This window comes from Aedes albopictus, chromosome 2 (genome assembly GCF_035046485.1).
Source record: "Aedes albopictus strain Foshan chromosome 2, AalbF5, whole genome shotgun sequence".
Classification (NCBI taxonomy): domain Eukaryota; kingdom Metazoa; phylum Arthropoda; class Insecta; order Diptera; family Culicidae; genus Aedes; species Aedes albopictus.
In genome coordinates, this window is record NC_085137.1 from 60,287,298 (window position 1) to 60,291,160 (window position 3,863).

Below are 3,863 nucleotides of genomic sequence, written 5' to 3' on the forward strand. Positions count from 1 at the left end.
GGACGATCTTCGGCGGCGTGCAGGAGAACGGTGTATGGCGGAGAAGGATGAACCACGAGCTCGCTGCACTTTACGGCGAACCCAACATCCAGAAAGTGGCCAAAGCCGGAAGGATACGATGGGCAGGGCATGTTGCAAGAATGCCGGACAACAACCCTGCAAAGTTGGTGTTTGCTAACCATCCGGTTGGTACAAGAAGGCGTGGAGCGCAGAGAGCACGATGGGCGGACCAGGTGGAGCGTGATCTGGCGAGTGTTGGGCGTGACCGACGTTGGAGAGCTGCAGCTGCAAATCGAGTATTATGGCGGCAAATTGTAGATTCAGTATTATCATGAATTTGATGTTAACTAAATAAATGAAAATGAATAGTCCTCAAAAGTAATTTATTATTATAAGACACATTAGTACATGTGGAATCCAAATTGACTAATACCTTGAAATAATTTTTGATGTTTTTTACTTACTATGATTTGAACTCGGGTTCTCCTCGTTGAATGCCGGCGCCTAACCACTATTCCATGTGTGTGTTGTTAGGCACTGTGGGATTTTACTCAATGTGCTAATATCATTTAGTAGAGCTCAATCAGGTTCGCGTGTGAACTTTTTCTGAACCTAAAGCCGCAGGTTCGAAAGAAGTTTACGTGGAACTTCTTGTAAACTTACACAGTTTGACATTTTCAGTTTGTTTTGGCTCGTGGTTCGTAATTGAAGCAAGTGCAAAGCAATAAATTAGGACCAGTGCCAATAATTAGAAAAAGTTTATAAGTTGCTTATCGATTACCTGGGGCGCGCTGGTGCGACTAGTGCGACGGGATTGAAAACATGGAAGACTTTTATCTGCAGCCGAAATTAACTCCGGCGGAATCCAGTTCCACCAGTTGCCCGCTGCGGGGCAGCATTTGAGCTACACAAAATGTATGTTTTGCGTTGTTTACAAGTAAGTACGATGAAATATTATAGTGAAACAAAGTGTACTTGTGAAATTAATACAAGCTGTGGCTGCTGCGTTCGATTTCCTAGTGATTTAATTGAATAAGAGCTTCTCCCCAGCTCCGCTGTCGACGAAGTTCAAGTGAAGTTTACTTTTGGTACGGTTAATATTTATCCGAACTTTGACTAGTAAAAGTTCAAAACAAGTTCAAAACAAGTTCGGAACGGAACATTTCAAGTTGTTGGAACATGTCCAAATAAACTATATTTGATCTTTAGAGGCACGCAAAAGTTCAATATGAGTTCGGTTAATATTTGATTGAACTCTGCTCTAAAGTTCAACTTTCTCTGTGGTTCTACGTAAGTTCTTTCTGAACCTGTATTCGACTTTAATGTCGTTTTCAAGAGAAGTCGAAAGCTTGTACATGTACTTCCAGGTTCATAAACAATACATGAGTAACTTTTTGGAGAATCAATTTCGACGAAGCCAGAATTCAACTAGATTTAAACTTCTGAGTTCGCGCTTCAAGTGAAATCCGAACTTTTGGTTGCTTGGGATTCCACGAGACTATTGTCCCGCATGATACCAAATATTCCGAATCATAAAGAGTGTTTTCTTCAGGTGCTGAAAAATTGTGGTGACCGGATACGCATTGGCATTTTCCCGGCATAAAACACCAGGAGACTCCCATCTAACTATTCACAACCGCCAAAAAAATGAAGGAGGCGCGTGGTAGTTAGTGAGTTGATGCCCATCATCACAGTCGTTGGAATTGCGTGCGCTTCAAATTCGATAATCTTCCAAAATGTGGAAAATCATCGTTTTACATGCTTTGCTTTCGACTATACCAGTAATTCATGGGGTTTTCCAGCTCAATTTTACATCTAGTTCGATCACATCTAAAAAAAACTTGGAACTTCATACAATTAAATAGCGTGACGACGTTATGTATAATACGTATATCAAGTGCGTTCTAATCATTGCGAAGTTACAGGCTCGTTTATGTGTACAGATTAAGTCTGATTTTTTTTAACTAAGTATAGAAATATGCAAATCTCAAGAAGCCGATCAAAATTGATTTCCCAAACATCATCGTGATATCTGATACTCCAATGAATGGGTTTGAAATATGTATTACGGCCCTGTCGAGTTATAATTAATGACCCTGCTGACTCGATGCCGCTTGAATCCAACGCATGAGTCATGATCCCGAGTGAAACCTAGGTGTCTGCCAAATGAGTGTCTTTGACTTGCACCTGCGCGCGCGTGTTAGGTATATCGCAGATGTCGCAGGAGACTTTCTGCCGACTGTCAATACTGCTCTGGGAAATAAGGTGTATCAGAGATGGAGTAAGATCAATAATAAATATATAAGAAAGTTCGCACATTAAAATATATACTGAAGTATTGTATTACTGTATTTTGGGATTCAAATTTGGCAGCAATAAAGTTAGAAACATCACGATATTCTACTGTTTCAACCTACCTTGGAGTACATTGCACACGATCGAAGCTAGGATTCCCCAGATGAATATTATCTCTTGTGTTCATCTATGTGGATGGCGATGTCGCTGCCCTGACGGCGTCGTCGAGTCCCCTCAATATCCAAGCGGATTCAGCCAGACAAACCAGCGTCAAAATAAAACTCGCAAACTAAGCAGTATGCTAATGAGCATCGTATACAGAGCGGAGAGTCCCATCAACCCACACGATACAGTCATATAGGAACATCGAGAAGCGAACGTCGAAGCAAACTCGCGGAGATCCATCGATTCTAAACGACCTTTAGAGAAAGAATACGACGACGAGCTGAAGGATATGCCTGTGGAGAGCCGTGATGTGGTGATGAGTAGTGCTATAAATTATTCAAACCAGGATGAAAGTTTGCAGCAGTGATCTTTCTACACGTCTGTTCTTGATGGACGACGGTTGAACAGGACATGACAGAAGAAGAATGAAAATGTGCTCACCCAAACATGCGTTCGCTAGCACGTGAAAGTAATCAATAAACTGAGCATTCTATTTAAAAAAGAGCATCAATAAATGTCATCAATAAATATGCAAATTTTATTGCATGCAGAACATCCTGTTGAGTCTTGTTTAGCGGCCGCATTGATGTGTTGGTTGAAGATCAAGATAAATTGATGCATCGTTGAGAGAAACAGTTCGTTAGGATTAGACGTTTGCCGAAGTAAGGTACGGGATCTGCGGGCATAACGCCCCCCGGGGGCAGAACGCCTTCACGTGATTTCATCATATTATGGAGGTTTTCGTTAGATGCAAGCAAACTAGAACTCAAACTGAGCAGGTTAAGCCCAAGAACGGCTGCTATTGTCGATTTTCCACATTTGGAAAGATTCCCTAATTTACAGCGCACAGAAATTAAGACATTGCGCGCTGATTATATGAAACTACCACGCGCCTCCTACTCCTTCATTTGCTGCTGGGAAGAGTTCGATGGAGCCCCTTGGTATTTCACAACAAGTCAAAGCGGGAAATGCCAGCGGGCGTTTTGCCTCACCCAAAAAGGCGTTTTGCCTCCAGCAGTTTTCCGGCACCTAAAAAGAAACACTTTTTTAATTGTTTATTTGAATGGGCAATTTTGTGGGCACGCGGGCCAAAAGTTGAAGTCTCTTAGATAAAGGAGTGAACTGCTCTCCAAGGCAGAATACGACCTTAAAATAAGCATCATTTGAGGTTTATGACCACATACGCTTAGCCGGGGCGTCATGCCCCTTTTTCCCCTACACCCAAACCAATACAATTTTGTCGTAGTGACGACGGATTTTCTGGTGGTTGCTCATCTTCATAAAAAACGGCGCAGCCAAGAAAGTGCAAGATTCTGTTACGCCCTGTTCAACAAACTGAGATCCCAAGGGGTCCTTCCAGACTGAGCTTCGGCATCAAAGAAACGAGGCATTTTCGTGCAGAC